This window comes from Orcinus orca, chromosome 20, assembly GCF_937001465.1.
Source record: "Orcinus orca chromosome 20, mOrcOrc1.1, whole genome shotgun sequence".
Lineage (NCBI taxonomy): Eukaryota > Metazoa > Chordata > Mammalia > Artiodactyla > Delphinidae > Orcinus > Orcinus orca.
In genome coordinates this window covers 56,396,010-56,413,523 of record NC_064578.1, presented here as the reverse complement: position 1 = coordinate 56,413,523, position 17,514 = coordinate 56,396,010, and the positions used below count along the sequence as shown (strand labels likewise).

The window sequence follows — 17,514 nt, the reverse complement described above, 5'->3', positions numbered from 1 at the left end:
AAGTACCGAAAACCAATGAAACATGCATTGTTTTTTTGTCTTTTGGGGGTTTTATTTATTTATTTATTTACTTTTGGCTGTGTTGGGTCTTCATTTCTATGCGAAGGCTTTCTCTAGTTGTGGCGAGCGGGGGCCACTCTTCATCGCGGTGCGCGGGCCTCTCACTATCGCGGCCTCTCTTGCTGCAGAGCACAGGCTCCAGACGCGCAGGCTCAGTAGTTGTGGCTCACGGGCCCAGTTGCTCTGCGGCATGTGGGATTTTCCCAGACCAGGGCTCGAACCCGTGTCCCCTGCCTTGGCAGGCAGATTCTCAACCACTGCACCACCAGGGAAGCCCAAGACATGCATTGTTGAAAGAAGAACACAAAGCAAAAACTTTATTTTAAAAAAACATACGCTTGGGACTTCCTTGGTGGTGCAGTGGTTAAGAATCCGCCTGCCAATGCAGGGGACAGGGGTTCGAGCCCTGGTACGGGAAGATCCCACATGCCGCGGAGCAACTAAGCCCTTGCGCCACAACTACTGAAGCCCGTGCACCTAGAGCCCGTGCTCCGCAACAACAGAAGCCACCGCAAAGAGAAGCCCGCACAGCGCAACAAAGAGCAGCCCCCGCTCGCCAACTAGAGAAAGTTCGCGCGCAGCAACAAAGACCCAACGCAGCCAAACGAAAAAAAAGAGAGAGAGAGAGAGCTCAAATAATGGGGTTTACACCAGTTAAATACAAGGATCCTGCATATCTCAAAGACCCTAAAGTTTGTAACATCAAAAACAGGGAGTATGTGCTCGCTTCGGCAGCACATATACTAAAATTGGAACGATACAGAGAAGGTTAGCATGGCCCCTGCGCAAGGATGACATGCAAATTCGTGAAGCGTTCCATATTTTTCACCTAGAGGGGTGGGATAGGGAGGGTGGGAGGGAAGGAGACGCAAGAGGGAGGAGATAAGGGGATATATGTATATGTATAGCTGATTCACTTTGTTATAAAGCAGAAACTAACACACAATTGTAAAGCAATTATACTCCAATAAAGATGTTAAAAAAAACAGCGAGTAAATTCTATAAAGTTATCAGCAGTAAATTTATTTTACGGTTGAAAAAAAAAAAACCGTTTCCAAAGCCAGCAACAGGCAGGTGGAGTAGAGTGCTGGGGATGGAAGGCAGGGCAGTCTAACTACCCATTCGCTCACCAGTGGCCTTCCACAGGTCTAGGATCCCGAGGGCTATCTTCTCCTTCCGGCCTCCATCAGTCCTGGCCGGGGATTGGGGGCGGCACGACCAGGTGGTCGTTAAAGGCAGGGAGAACACAGAATCCAGCAGACCCAGAGCACGGCTCATCGGATGGGGCACCTCCACCGAATCCGGGGGAACAGGCTACGTGCTCACCATCCCTACTTGCCAGGGAGCGGACTGTGGCTTTGACAAGTAGACGCTTGCTCAACGTTATCCCACCACTAAGTGGCAGAACTGGGGTTTGAGCCCAACTGCATCTGGATCCAGACGTCACATCCTCTCTGCTCTGCCACACCGTTGTGTCACTGGAATGTTGGCATGTGACTGATTTAACTGTCATGAATCAGCACATCGCAAGTACACAGCAAGTATCCAATGATGATGTGCTTGGGGGAATGGGGAGAGAGGGTGGAGGATCCTCCCAGGAATTGCTGTAGTTTATCTAATCCTCACAGCATCTCCATGCAGCAGGGGGACATCGTTATACCCATTGTCACAGATGAGGAAACTCTGGCGTTGAGAGATGAAGGCGGCACACCAAGCCAGGGGCAGAGCCGGGACTTGAAGCCAGCGCTCTGGCTCCAGGATCCATGCAGCCCATCACTCCGCTAGACTAACCCTCAAGACAGGTCAGGAAATAAAGCCCATGGCCTTGAGGGAATGTGAGTTTAGGGTTGTTACAGGGTTGCCAATGCACTGCTCACAGGCACGAGCCAGGGATGGAGCGCTCAGAGCAGGCTCAGTCACTGGAACCCAGGAGACAGCCAGAGCTGTTGAGGGTCCAGCCTCCTTGCCCCTGGAGAGAGAAGACTCAGAGACAGAAAGGACAGCCAGCATCCCACAGGTCTGGGGAGACGTGGGTCAGCACGCCGCTTAACCACTAGTCTGTGAAGTGGGTTCTCTTAATCCACATTTCACCAATGTGGAAATTGAAGACTTCCTAAGACCAGCAACTGGGAATGAAAAGAAAGCTTTAAAAATGACTGCTGTAAGTCCTTGACGTGTGTAGTGTATTGTCACAAATCTCTCTCTCTCTCTCTCTCTCTCTCACACACACACAAACACACACACACATCCAGGATCAAATCCAGGCTGCATCACTGGATGACTGCAGGTAAGGTGCTGAGTTCCTTTGATAATTATAATGGCTAACATTTACTGTGGGTTTTACTACATGCCAGTGTCGGTTCCAAGGACTGGCTACCAAATCTAGGGGGCCCAGCGCAAAATGAAAATATGAGGCCCCTCGATGAACATGATTAAGGATTTCAAGATGACAGCAGGGCATCATGATGTGGGACCCCTCCTGGCATGGGGTCCTGTGTGGCTCTGCAGGCTGCTTGCCCATGAAGCCGGCTCTGGGTCTAGTCCTTGACATATTTACTCACCTAATCCTCCCAACAACCCTGGCAGGTAACAATTATTAGTAGCCTTGTTTAACAGAAGAAGAAACTGAGGCTCAGAAAGGTTGGGCTAATAGCCTGAATGAACACGTTTCATAGCAGAGCTACAATTCAGACCCAGGCAGATATGAGAGTCTTAACAGTTATGTGTCCTGAATATTTAAGCCTTGGTTTTCTTTTTCCTTTTTTTTCTTTTTTTTAGCATAATAGGAATAACGTACATTTATTGAGTAATTATTATGTACCTATACTCCAAAGGATTATGGCCTAGGAAACACATCCATTCACCTTGCACTTTTGTCTGTCTAGATCATGATGTACACTTGTTAATTCCTGTCTTGCTGATAAGCCTCGGTTTTCCATTCTGTCAAAGGGAAGTAACACGATAAAGTCTACATTAGAATTTGCCGGATAGAACTGGCCAGTGCATGTTCAGGGTTTAGCACTGGTCCTGGGGCCAAGAAAGCACCCCACACCCATTAGCGCATGTCAAAATCCCCTGAACATCCCATCAGATGGGGATCATTATCCTCTAATTATATAGAAAGAGAGAAACTCAAAGAAACTGAAGTGGCTTACCTCCAGCCACCATGGAGCATAGCTGGTACCCCAACATGCGGCTGCCACACTGACTACCTGCTGAAGGTCATTCTAAGAGCCTGCCACCCCTGCTCCCCGCAGAGGATCATCAACAGAGAGAGATAATAGGCAACGTGCCAGAGGTCATACAGCTAGAAAGTGACAGAACGGGACTTCCAACTTAGCCCCGTCTCCACGGCCCAGGCTCTGAATCAGGGGCTCTCAAAATGTGGTCTCAGGACCACCAGCACCAGCATTGCCTGGGAACTGGTTAGAAATGCAGACTCAGTCAACCACAAACTCTGGGGATGGCACTCGGTGCCTTGTACGTTAACACGCCCTCCAGGGGATTATCCTGCTTGTTACAGCCTTGAAAATTTACAATGATGGGAAGCTTTACCTTGGAAGGCATCTTTGGGCATCTCTGGGCAAACACTAATCATTAGGAAGTTTTTGCTTTGGATAAGCTGAGCCCTCACCCCCTGTATTCCACCCATGTTCTGCTCTACCCTCCTGGGACCGAGGAGGTGAAATCAACTCCGCATCTTTCTTCTCTTATTTTTTCTATTTATTTTTTTGGTCGTGCCCCGTGGCATATGGGATCTTAGTTCCCCAACCAGGGATCAAACCTATCCCCCTGCATTGGAAGCGCAGAATCTTAACCACTGGACTGCCAGGGAAGTCCCTCTTCTCATATTTTCACAACTTGTTCCCTGGCCCCAGCTCAGCCAGGAAAATTAGAACTCTCTTCCTAGGAGGGCAGTGACAGGGGATGCTACAGGTGTGCAGGAGCACAGGGAGGTCTCACCCGGTGGACAGGAGCAGAGGCTGGAGTCTCCGCCAGGCTGAGCAGGATGCCAGGAAGGACAAGTAGGACAGACAGAGCCATCTGAGGGTTGGAGGGATGGGCGCTTAGGGCTGCAGAGTACTGCAGAGAAAGGGTAGTGAGTTTGTTTACTTATTCTGTAGCTTTACAGAGGTATAATTGATAAGCAAAAAATGACAGACATTTAAAGTGTACCTCTTTGTAAGTTTGGACATATGCTTTCACCTGTGATGCCATCAAAGCAATAGACACATCCACCACCTTCAAAAATTTCCGTGGTTTTTTTTTTTTAGTTTTTTGTTTATTTTGTCACATAAGATCTATCCCCTTAATGTATTTTTTCCTTCCAGTTTTACTGAGAAATAATTGACATGCAACACTGTATTAGATTAAGGTGTAACTGTCACTGTTTGCAGATGACATGATACTATACATAGAGAATCCTAAAGATGCCACCAGCAAACTACTAGACCTAATCAGTGAATTTGGTAAAGTTGCAGGATACAAAATTAATGCACAGAAATCTCTTGCATTCCTATACACTAATGATGAAAAACCTGGAAGAGAAATTAAGGAAACATTCCCATTTACCACTGCAACAAAAAGAATAAAATACCTAGGAATAAACCTACCTAGGGAGACGAAAGACCTATATGCAGAAAACTATAAGACACTGATGAAGAAATTAAAGATGATACCAACAGATGGAGAGATATACCATGTTCTTGGATTGGAAGAATCAATACTGTGAAAATGACTATACTACCCAAAGCAATCTACAGATTCAATGCAATCCCTATCAACTTACCAATGGCATTTTTTACAGAACTAGAACAAAAAATCTTAAAATTTGTATAGAGACACAAAAGACCCTGAATAGCCAGAGCAGTCTTGAGGGAAAAAAAAAGGAGTTGGAGGACTCAGACTCCCTGACTTCAGACTATACTACAAAGCTACAGTAATCAAGACAATATGGTACTGGCACAAAAACAGAAACATAGATCAATGGAACAAGATAGAAAGCCCCGAGATAAACCCATGCATCTATGGTCAACTAATCTATGACAAAGGAGGCAAGGATATACAATGGAGAAAAGACAGTCTCTTCAGCAAGTGGTGCTGTGAAAGCTAGACAGCTACATGTAAAAGAATGAAATTAGAACACTCCTTAACACCATACACAAAAATAAACTCAAAATGGATTAGAGACCTAAATGTAAGACCAGACACTATAAAACTCTTAGAGGAAAACATAGGAAGAACACTCTCTGACATAAATCACAGCAAGATCTTTTTTGATCCACCTCCTAGAGTAATGGAAATAAAAACAAAAATAAACAAATGGGACCTAATGAAACTTCAAAGCTTTTGCACAGTAAAGGAAACCATAAACAAGACAAAAAGACAACCCTCAGAATAGGAGAAAATATTTGCAAATGAATCAACAGACAAAGGATTAATCTCGAAAATATATAAACAGCTCATGCAGCTCAATATTTAAAAAACAAACAACCCTATCCAAAAATGGGCAGAAGACCTAAATAGACATTTCTCCAAAGGAGACATACAGATGGCCAAGAAGCACATGAAAAGCTGCTCAGCATCAATAATTATTAGAGAAATGCAAATCAAAACTACTATGAGGTATCACCTCACACCAGTTAGAATGAGCATCATCAGAAAATCTACAAACAACAAATGCTGGAGAGGGTGTGGAGAAGAGGGAACCCTTGGGGAACCTGTTGGTGGGAATGTAAATTGATACAGCCCCTATGGAGAACAGTATGGAGGTTCCTTAAAAAACTAAAAATAGAATTACCATATGATCCAGCAATCCCACTAATGGGCATATTCCCAGAGAAAACCATAATTCAAAAAGACACATGCACCCCAATGTTCACTGCAGCACTATTTACAATAGCCAGGACATGGAAGTAACCTAAATGCCCATCAACAGACAAATGGATAAAGAAGATCTGGTACATATATACAATGGAATATTACTCAGCCATAAAAAGGAACAAAATTGGGTCATTTGTTGAGATGTGGATGGATCTAGAGACTGTCATACAGAGTGAAGTAAGTCAGAAAGAGAAAAACAAATATCGTATATTAACGCATATATGTGGAACCTAGAAAAATGGTACAGATGAACCAGCTTCCAGGGCAGAAATTGAGCCACAGATGGAGGGAACAAATGTATGGACACCAAGGGGGGATGGGGGTGGTGGTGTGATGAATTGGGCAATTGGGATTGACATATATACAGTGATGTGTATAAAACTGATGACTAATAAGGACCTGCTGTATAAAAAAATAAATAAAATTAAATTAAAAATAAGTGAATTTTAAAAAAGAAGCAGAATACAAGGGGAAGGGGAAGAGGAACAGCTAAAAGGAACACTTTTCAGGTATGGGACTCAGATGGGATGGAGTAGGCAGAGGAGGGCTGCTTTTGTTATAAACCTTGCAGTATATTTGACTTGTAAAACTATGTATGATTTTTCTGAGTGATTACTTTGATAAAAAATTAAACATAGGGCTTCCCTGGTGGCGCAGTGGTTGAGAGTCCGCCTGCCGATGCAGGGGACACGGGTTCGTGCCCCGGTCCGGGAAGATCCCACATGCCGCGGAGCGGCTGGGCCTGTGAGCCATGGCCGCTGAGCCTGCGCATCCGGAGCCTGTGCTCCGCAACGGGAGAGGCCTCAATAGTGAGAGGCCCGCATACCGTTAGAAAAAAAAAATTAAAACTAAGTTTAAAAAAGAAAGATTAAGGTATACAACCTGAAACTAACACAACATTGTAAATCAACTATACTCCAATAAAATTTTACAAAGAAAAAAGGAAAAAGAAGTAGAACATTAACCACACCACAGAATTTCCCTTCCAATCACTATTACTATTCCCTTCAGGGTTAAACTGATTTTGAACCTTGTAAATTAGCTTAGCTTGTTTTTGAACTTTATACAAATGTAATACTACTGTTACACACACACACACACACACACACACACACACACAGATTAAGGTGTACAGCGGGGCTTGACATAGGTATATATTGTGAAATTATTACAATAAGTTTAGTGAACATGCATCACCTCATATAATTGCAAAAAAAATTTTTCTCTGTGATGAGAACTTTTAGGATTTATTCTTTCAGCAACTTTCAAACATATAATACGGTGGTATTGGTAATGATTGTCACCACACTCTACTTTACATCCCCAGTATTTATTTATCTTGTAACTAACCGAAGGTTTGTACCTTTTGACCATCTTCATCCAATTCCTCCATGCCCCCACCAACCCCGGCCTTTGGTAACCACCAATCCGATCTCTTTTTCTATGGGTTTGTTTTGTTTTTTTAAGATGCCACATAAAAGTGACATCATACAGGAACTTCCCTGGTGGTGTAGTGGTTGAGAATATGCCTGCCAATGCAGGGGAGCTGGGTTCGAGTCCTGGTCTGCGAAGATCCCACATGCTGCGGAGCAACTAAGCCTGTGCACTACAACTACTGAGCCTGTGCGCTAGGGCCCGTGAACCACAACTACTGAGCCCACATGCCACAACTACTGAAGCCCGCATGCCTAGAACCCGTGCTCTGCAACAAGAGAAGCCACCACAATGAGAAGTCTGCGCACTGCGACGAAGAGTAGCCCCCGCTCGCCGCAACTAGAGAAAGCCCGTGTGCAGAAACGAAGACCCAACACAGCCAAAAACAAACAACAAAAAAAGTGAGATCATACAGTAGTTGTCTTTCTCTGTCTGACTTTTAACATATTATAAAGTGCAGAATACCCTATTGTTAACTGAAGTTTCATCCCTACGTCTTTTTGTCCTAAATATATAATAGAAAGTTAAAACGAACATTTCCGAATTTTTTGAAGTTTTTGTGGAGCACACTTATTTAAGTAAAACAAGAGAGCTGTTTTACTTAAGTTTTATTTAAGTAAAACAAGGGAGAATGCCAAAGGAAGGAAGGAAGAGGGTGTCTGATACATAAAATATACCCCACCAAACCCCACAATGCATGAGTGACCCAAGTTTAAGAACCACAGAGGCATCACCACTCCCCCCCCCACCCATTCCCTTTGGCCCATCACCAAGCCCTGAAATGCCTCATTCTCACTCCGTCCTCCACCCCCTTCCCAGACCTCCTGTCCTTGTACCTGCCCTCCCCTGTGCCCCGTCACCACTTGCCCCCATTTCTGCCCTTCCCCCCATCCTTTCCTACCTCCCTGCATCCTCCCAGGACCATCACCACCTCCCTGCTCTCATCTCACTGGAGTTGGCAGCTCTCCCCAGCTCTCTCCGGTCTGGTCTGGGTCCCAGCTCCCGAGACTCCAGCTTTTAAGCCTGAGGAGGGAAAGCAGGGGAGGCGGTGCTCAGCAAACTAGGAGACAAGAGGGAGAGAGAGTGTGGAGGTTGGACTGGGGCGAGCTGAGCATTCACCCGCAGGAGAGGCTTTTCCTAGCTGCTCTGTGAGGTCACAACAAGGATGCTTCTCAGAGGGAAACGTTTCTCTGCCGCAGTTTTCCCCACAGGCCCTCCAGCCCGAGGCGTTTGCTCTGCATTTATCGAAGGACCTCCCCCGTGCCGTGTCTGTATTTGCAGGCAGGGGGCAGCAGGGGTGGGTGGGTGCAGAGCTTGGTATTCTTAGTTCTATCCTCAGCCTTGATTTCTCTTGACCTGTAGCTGGTGTTTGCAGTTCCCTTGCTGAGTCCTTTTCTCCTCTCCTGCACGAGGCACCTGGGTCACCTCTTTCCTTGTTTGTTGTGAATCTCCCCCTCCCTGGAAAATAAGCTCAGTGCAGGAGGGGGGACATTTAAGTCCTGCTCATCACTGAGTTGCTAGCACAGAGGTGCTCAACCAGGTGGGCACAATCGGCTGTGCTCGGAGACTCTGGCTTGTAGCGACTTGGGAGGGTGCTTCTAGCATCTAGTGGCCAGAGGCCAGGGGTGCCGCTTGACACCCTCCAGTGCAGAGGACAGCCCCCCAGCAAAGAACAATCCAGTCCCAAACGTCCATAGTACCAAGGATGGGAAACTCTGCAACAGCCCCTAAACGGTACCCAGAACTCAATAAATACTTGCTGGATGAACAAATGAAGTGCATGTGTGTGTGTGCGTGTTTATCTCCCTCCCTCTCCGTTTCTGTTTCTTGGTATATCTGTTTCTCTGCCTCTTGGCCCCGGACAGCATCAGTTTTCCAGAGGCAAGTACTCCTGGCTTTGCCCTGTGCTTCCTGACATTCTGGTCCTCACGGGACACGGTTTTCCTCATCTCTATGATGAAGGGCCGCGCTCAGCCTCTGAGACCCTTGCCTGTATTCCGCGGGGCTCCATTCCAGCTCCTCATTCCAGCCCTTCTGGAGTCCAAGCTCACTCTGCTCGCCGCACAACAGGCCAATAAATCGGAGACGAGGTGTTGAGGCAAGGAGTACGACTTTATTCAGAAAGCCGGCTGACCGAGGAGATGGCAGACTAAAGTCTCCAAATAACCATCTTATCGGGGTGTTATCTTTCTTTCTTTCTTTTTTTTTTTTTTTTTTTTGGCTGCGTTGGGTCTTCGTTGCTGCGCACAGGCTCTCCCTAGCTGCAGTGAGCAGGGGCTACTCTTCGTTGCTGTGCGCGGGCTTCTCATTGCGGTGGCTTCTCTTGTTGCTGAGCACGGGCTCTAGGCGTGCAGGCTTCAGTGGTTGTGGCACAAGGGCTCAGTAGTTGTGGTTCGCGGGCTCTAGAGCGCAGGCTCTGTAGTTGTGGCGCACGGACTTAGTTGCTCCGCGGCATGTGGCATCTTCCCGAACCAGGGATCGAACCCGTGTCCCCTGCATTGGCAGACGGATTCTTAACCACTGCACCACCAGGGAAGTCCCTGAAGTAATTTTAGATGTACAGAAAAGTTGTCCAAATAATTTCCAGATACTCAGAAGCTCTACATGTTTACGTTTTACCACATTTGATTTCCCTGGACACCCACCCCTCTGCCTCTCTCCTCTCCATATGGGTGCATAGAGATATTCTGAACTGTGAGAGTAAGACGCAAACATGATGCCCCTTCACCTCTGAATTCTCCCCTTTTTTCCTAAAAACAAGGACGGTCTCATAACCACAGTAAAATTGTCAAAATTGCAAAATTAACACTGATACCGTGCTGATATCAAAGCTACAGACCTTATTAAAATTTCACCAGTTGTCGTCGTAATTCCATTTATAGCAAAAGAAAACAAAAAGCAAACAAACCCCACCTCCACACCATATCTCGCTAGTCCTCTACACTGGAAGCCTTCCTCTACCTTCCTTGTCTTTCTTGACCTTGACATGGTCCTTGACATTTTGGGGTGCACCAGTGACTTGTTTTGTGGGACGATTTTCAATGTGGGTTTGTCTGGCATCATCTCATGATTAGATTCTTGGTATGCACGTTTGGCAGGAAACCCACAGAAATTATTGCTGTGCTGTTGTAGGAATTCTCTCCTTCTGGGCACATCCTATCGTGGGAGCCTGGGAGGTCAATTCATCCGCTCCAGGTGATGCTAACTTTAATTGCCTAGCTAGGATGGTGCCCATCAGGTGTCTCCACTGCAAAGTTCCTTTTGTCCCTTTGTAATCATTAAGTGCCTTGTGGGAAGATAGCTGGTGAGTATGTAAGTGTGCTTCCTTACTCTCCCTCTCTCTCTATTTTTTAAAAAATTTTATTGGAGTATTGTTGATTTACAATGTTGTGTTAGTTTCAGGTGTACAGCAAAGTGATCCCGTTATACGTATACATGTATTCATTCTTTTTCAGATTCTTTTCTCATATAGGTTATCACAAAATTCCTTGCTCTTTTTTTTTTTTTTTTGCGGTACGTGGGCCTCTCACTGTTGTGGCTTCTCCCGTTGCGGAGCACAGTCTCCGGACACGCAGGCTCAGCGGCCATGGCTCACGGGCCTACCCGCTCCGCGGCATGTGGGATCTTCCCGGACCGGGGCACGAACCCGTGTCCCCTGCATCGGCAGGCGGACTCTCAACCACTGCGCCACCAGGGAAGCCCCCTTCCTTGCTCTTCTGAGAGAGTTTTTGGAAGCATATCTCTCTACATATATGGCTATGGCTATGGCTATACATATACATATATCTCTCTTCCTTAAAAAGCCCAAAGCCCTAGGAGTTGTTATATCACCCTGTCACCATGAGAGGGAGCCAAACCTAGGACTATCCAACACCCAGAGTTTCCTTGTGTTCCTTCGTTACTGGTGTGTGTGTGTGTGTGTGTGTGTGTGTGTGTGTGTGTGTGTGTGTGTGTGTGTGTGTGTGTGTGTGTGTGTGTTAAGAACACTGGCATTATATGTGGAATTAAAAAAATGTTACAAATGAATCTATTTACGAAACAGAAATAGAGACATAGATGTAGAAAACAAACTAATGGTTATGGGGGTGGGGGAAGAGGGCGAGGATAAATTGGAAGATTGGGATTGACATATACACATTACTATATATAAAACAGATAACTAATAAGGACCTACTGTATAGCACAGGGAACTCTACTCAATACTCTGTAATGACCTGTATGGGAAAAGAATCTAAAAAAGAGTAGATATATGTAAATGTATAACTGATTCACTTTGCTGAACAGCAGAAACTAACAATTATAAATCAACTATAATCAATTAATTTTTATTAATTAAAAAATTAATTTAAAAAAGCACTTCTCTTGAGATCTTCCCTCTTGAAGAATCTTGAGGTGCCCAGTCTGTGGTTATGCAGATCTCTGGAGCATATTCATCTAGCATAACTGAGTACCTTTCCTGGCCACAACAGCGTGAAACGAGAAATCAGAAACAGAGGAAAATTGTAAAGTTCACAAACACGTGGAAATTAAACAGCACATTCCTAAGAACCAAGGGATCAAAGAAGAGATGGAGAGGAAAGTCAGGAAATACCCTGAGTTAGGCTAGATGACAGATTTTTGTAACTTGCCCTGAAGGCTTCCTGAGAGATTACATCTCCCACCCCCACTGTTACACCTAAATTTTCATGGGGCAGGCCGGGGGGCTTTTAAGGCCAAGGTATCAACAGCGACTGGTCCTCAATGCGCTCGTCCAAAGGGTGAAAGAATATGCCACCCCAAAATATGCCATATTCGCATCTTGATTACTCTGAGCAGTGGGCACCTGACACGAACAGCAAATGCAGGGAGAGACTTCCTCCCCCACCCCCCTCCCTCCACAAACACATTCTACTTCTGCTGGGAACACTCATTAACATCCAAAGGGACTGATTATCCACTGCATCTATTTACTATCTAGTACTTGAAGAAATGAGGTGGGAGGATTTAGCCTGCTCCCAACAAACAATATACTTAAGCGTCTACCTTAGGATGAAGGTTGTAAATTGAAAGACACAGCAGAAACTTGGAGCAGGAAGCAGAAGGAATTGGGTTTTCTGTCTGCTGTCTCCTTCTATAGAATCCTGAGGAAAAAATAGGGAAGTAGAGATGGGGTGGATAGAGATAGGTAGGTGGATGATTGATAGATTATAGACAGATAATTGATAGTTGCTATATACCTGAAAGATATAGAGAGTGATGATGGATAGATGATAGATTGATAGATAGATATTGATAGATGATATATAGCTGACAGAGATGATAAATGGTAGATAGGTATGAATGAAAGATAATTGAAAGCTACACAGCTAAACAATAATACAAGACCTTAATTAAAACTGCTTCACAGACTTTTGTGAAGATTGAATGACTTAATGTTTAAAGCATTTAGAACCGTGCCAGCTACTTATGGAGTACTCAAAAATAGGAGATATGGCTAGGTAGCTACACAGCTAGATATCTGCATGGATGGATGGAAGGAAAAAACAGACAAAAAGAGAGAGGAAAAGACACAGAGTGTCAGAGAGAATATCTGCACCTAAGATTCATGCTGCTTCTAAGAGTCAAGGGAACAAAACAAATATTTCCAGAGCAATGCTAGGTGAATGATAAAACGATAGCTTCTGTATTGGACTTCTACTCTATGCCACGCACTGTGCTAACGTCTTTATTTAGGCTATCTCGTTCAATCTGAAAATAGCCCCATAAAATGGGTACTATTATGATCTCATTTTACAGAGGGGAAGTGCAGCTTCTAGAGTTGGAATAGTGTCAGTCTCCCAGGGGTCAGAGATGAGATTCAGCCACAGCTCAGGTGCTCTTTGGCCAGCACTCCCAGCCAGTACATTGGGCTGCATCTTGGGTTCCACTGTCAGCCACGTGAAGCAGGCAATGAGCGTCTCAGTACATCAACATCCCTATGAGTTTCTGATTAATTCTTTACTCGCAAATCCTAGAAGAAAGGTAACTCAGACAAAAGTTATACATATTCTGAGGTTCTTTTTGTTTTTAATTTATTTATTTATTTATTTATTTATTTTTGGCTGCGTTGGGTCTTCGTCGCTACGTGTGGGCTTTCTCTAGTTGTGGCGAGTGGGAGGCTACTCTTCGTTGCGGTGCACAGGCTTCTCACTGTGGTGGCTTCTCTCGTTGCTGAGCACGGCCTCTAGGCACGTGGGCTTCAGTAGTTGAGGCACGAGGGCTCAGTAGTTGTGGCTCACGGGCTCTAGAGCACAGGCTCAGTAGTTGTGGCACATGGGCTTAGTTGCTCCGCGGCATGTGGGATCTTCCCGGACCAGGGTTCGAACCTGTGTCCCCTGCATTGGCAGGCGGATTCTTAACCACTACGCCACCAGGGAAGCCCAGAGGTTCTTAATATATATTTACAAACTGTCTTTCAACAATAGGGTGCCAGTTTGCAGTTCCACCAACACTACAGACAGGTACCCATTGCACCTGGGAAGGTTACAATTTTGAGGGAAGGTTAGTGAGAGGAGTTGGGAAGGACCCAAGCATTGTTGGTGCAGAAGAAAGACCTAATTGAATTACTGAACCAGAAGGGAGAGAATTCTTAGATTTTTTAAAGAGGGATGGGTTGGTGAGGCTGCAAATCATGATATCAGAAGGGTCAAGATATCCAAGAGGTGACAGGATAGGAGCCCATGGTCAGGAAGAGAAATTTCAGGGTTGACCCTCCTAAGAACATTTCTGTGTGAATCTGGTGAATCAGAATGGAGTGGAGCCAAGGAGGCGTAAGAATGTTGAGGACAGCACGTGGAAAGCATCGCTGGTGCTGACGGTGCGTTCACGCCAGGGACTCAAGTGGAGTGATGCGGCGAGGAGTGTGCTGATTCGTGCTGGAGCTTGCGAAGGTGGGAGAGCTTCCTGCAGTTCGGAAGATGAAAACAGCCATGATGGGGAGTCAATGGAATAGTATGGCTTAGCCTTTAACAGGCAGTGGGCAGCAAGATGTGGAAATTTTTTACTTTAATTTTTTAATTAAAGTATAGTTGATTTACAATGTGTTAATTTCTGCTGTACAGCAAAGTGATTCAGATTATATATATGTATCAGTTCTTCTGAATATTCTTTTCCATTATGGTTTATCACAGGATTTTTTTGGGGGGATGGGGCATATTTATTTATTTATTTGGTTGTGCCAGGTCTTAGTTGCGGCAGGCAGGCTCCTTAGTCGTGGCACGCAAACTCTTAGTTGCGGCATGCATGTGGGATCTAGTTCCCTGAGCAGGATCGAACCTGGGCCCCCTGTATTGGGGCGTGGAGTCTTATCCACTGCGCCACCAGGGAAGTTCCCCTATCACAGGATTTTGAATATAGTTCCCTGTGCTATACAGTAGGATCTTGTTGTTTATCCATTCTATATATGAAAGCTTACATCTGCTCACCCCAACCTCCCACTCCATCCCTCCTCAGCTCCTCCCCCTTGGCAACCACCAGTCTGTTCTCTATGTCCATGGTTCTGTTTCTATTTCATACATAGATTCATCTGTGTCATATTTTAGATTCCACATATATGTGATATCATATGGTATTTGTCTTTCTCTTTCTAAGTTCACTTAGTTTGATAATGTCTAGTTGCATCCATATTGCTGCAAGTGGCATCATTTCATTCATTTTTATTGCTCAGTAATATTCCATTTTGTGTGTGTGTGTGTGTTTGTGTGTGTATATGTGTATGTATACATATCTTCTTTATCCATTCATCTGTTTATGGACATTTAGGTTGTTTCCATGGCTTGGCTATTGTGAATAGTGCTGCTATGAACATAAGGGTGCATGTATCTTTTTGAATTATAGCTTTGTCTGGATATATGCCCAGGAGTAGGATTTCTGGATCATATGGTAATTCTATTTTTAGTTCTCTGAGGAACCTCCATACTGTTTTCCACAGCAGCTGCACCTACATACATTCCCACCAACAGTGTAGGAGGGTTCCCTTTTCTTCACACCATTTCCAGCATTTATTATTTGTAGACTTTTTGATGACGGCCATTCTGACTCGTGTGAGGTGATCCCTCATTGCAGTTTTGTTTTGCATTACTCTAATAATTAGCGATGTTGAGCCTTTTTATGTGCCTGTTTACCATCTGTATTTCTTCTCTGGAGAAATGTTTCTTTAGGTCTTCTGACCATTTTTTGATTGGGTGGTTTGTTTTTTTGTTGTTAAGTTGTGAAAAGCTTTTGTTTTGTTTTTTTTGCCGTACGCGGGCCTCTCACTGTTGTGGCCCCTCCAGTTACGGAGCACAGGCTCCAGACGCGCAGGCTCAGCGGCCATGGCTCACGGGCCCAGCTGCTCCGCGGCAGGTGGGATCTTCCCGGACCGGCACACGAACCCGTGTCCCCTGCATCGGCAGGCGGACTCTCAAACACTGCGCCACCAGGGAAGCCCAAGTTGTGAAAAGTTTTAAAAGAGAGAAGAACACAAGGCAAGCTCTCGATGTTGAGTCAATGGTACAGAGATGCTTGTGGGGGAGATGACTCCTTCAAGAGAAGAGATGCAGAGAGTGGCTGCATCTCTCCAGCTTTGGCCTCCCTTGTAGGTGCACAGATACTATTAGTGGAATGGAAAAGGGGGTAGAATCTTGAAAAGTGTGGGAAAGGAGAGAGCATTCTGCTATTGGCTCTGCCGGGAATGCTCCTGTCAGATATGGCACAAGTGACTCTGTTCCTTCAGAGTCTGCAAAACTGTGCAGTGAAAAGAAAATTTTTTTAATAGTAAAATAAAATGAGCTAAAATATCATAATAAAAAGATGGGGCCAGACCTTGTCATGACCCTGGCAGGCTGTGTACTTCTTGTTAACAACTCTGGTTACCATGACGGTTTGAGGAGGGCTGTTAAATGTTTTGATGGGAAAGGGGGGTTCTCTCTAAACAGACACGTGAATGATTTTGAATTTTACGTCTTCTGAGTTAGGCAGTTCTAAAAAACCGCTGCCCACGTGATGTGTGGTCCAGCCACTTGGCATTTGTAAAAATCTGCTCAGATTGAAAGTTGTAGACCCATACTTGTCTTTTCAGTCTTACCAGAGAATTCCCCTCACACACACACAATGAAGCAACAAACAGGACGTCCTTGTGCAGTTGGAAAACCATTTGCATGAAAGCTTTATTTCTCTTTCCTGCCTGAGAAAGGAGGTAAGAGAGATTTCCGGGGCGTCAGGAGACAGGCATCCTTCTTTCCCGTGGCTCAGCTTCGAGCAAGCACCTCTGTCCATTGTGCTGAATATTCCTGCATCTCCCTCAATCAGTTCCTCCTCATCTTGGACCAAAATCAGGGGATTACAATGAACCCTCTAAAGGACATGGGTGTGTTATTGTTGGGGCTGCGGGTCTGGATTAGGATTAAGACCCCTCTCCCTCTCCTGCCCGTAAATAACCCAGAGGTCAGTGTCATCCCAGTGCCCCCCACTTCCCCACTCCTGTTTTCACCACTTCACGCCCCAAAAAGAAGGGATTTGGGGAGTCAAGCTTCAGTCGTTGCCCTGACTCGAGAGGGGCCGTGAGGAGGCATCTCTGCATCTCACTGGCCGACTGTGGGATTGTGGTAGATTCCCTGCGGGTCTGTGGACCTCCATCTCCTCACTGGTTACCCGGGGAACCCATTGTATCTTGGTTTTTTTCCTGCGTTTATGGAATGTGTTGTGCCATTTTGTGAGTGGGGTGGGGGTGGTGCAAGAGATCTGGTTATCTTTCTTTCATTCTCCCTGCTGTCACCGCCTGGAATGTTTCGAAGAGAGAAGGTCATGCTTCTGCGGATACTTCTAGTTCATTGCCTCCAGCTTTGGGTAGTATTCAGTAAAGTCATAATTATTGATTAAAAAAAAAATCTCATACCAATAGTTACCAGTGCTGGGTTGATGACTTATTGGGCTTCTTTACAACAGACCAGCAGGATGCAGCGCTTCCTGGATTAGGACTGGATGAACCAGGGCTGTGTGGTTGGTGGGGAGGGATGCCGAAGCGGGGGCTGCTGCTTAAAACTGGTTCATGCCGCACCAGACGGTCAACCTCCACACCTGGCTGCTCCTCTGCCAGACAGAATAAACCTGGTCCCCACACCCACCTCGCTGTGTTCGGGT

General features: G+C 45.4%; 1 protein-coding gene and 1 non-coding gene across 3 annotated transcripts in view; both read left to right on the top strand.

Moving 5' to 3' along the window:
* Positions 1-779: 779 nt before the first annotated feature.
* Positions 780-886, top strand: LOC117197955 (U6 spliceosomal RNA). Its single transcript, XR_004478864.1, has one exon. It is a non-coding gene; the product is annotated as a U6 spliceosomal RNA (small nuclear RNA).
* A 2,844-nt stretch (positions 887-3,730) lies between these two features.
* The window catches only part of ZNF787 (zinc finger protein 787), a 68,452-nt gene continuing 54,668 nt past the window's right edge, over positions 3,731-17,514 (top strand). Inside the window, exon 1 of one of the 2 annotated variants that reach the window (XM_049703311.1) lies at positions 3,731-3,742. The gene's annotated coding sequence lies outside the window, so the exon portion shown is untranslated. The remainder of the gene's footprint in view (positions 3,743-17,514) is intronic. The other variant, XM_049703308.1, reaches the window with a different exon arrangement.